We start from the raw sequence: 201 nt of genomic DNA on the forward strand, positions 1-201 counted from the left end.
ATAAGTTGTAATCACGACCAAGGGAGATAATCTTCTCATCATTTGCTGAGTTTCCTCCCTTGTCTTTCTTATCGTCTGCTGAAGCGGAGTCTGATAATGTCCGCCTGGCGCGCTAGATGATTGCACTACGGCTTGTCTTGTTCCTTACAAAGGATTGGCTAGTCAGTGTGTGTGTGTGTGTGTGTGTGTGTGTGTGTGTGT

The sequence above is a fragment of the Aplysia californica genome, unplaced genomic scaffold (genome assembly GCF_000002075.1).
Source record: "Aplysia californica isolate F4 #8 unplaced genomic scaffold, AplCal3.0 scaffold00624, whole genome shotgun sequence".
In the NCBI taxonomy this organism is placed as follows: Eukaryota; Metazoa; Mollusca; class Gastropoda; order Aplysiida; family Aplysiidae; genus Aplysia; species Aplysia californica.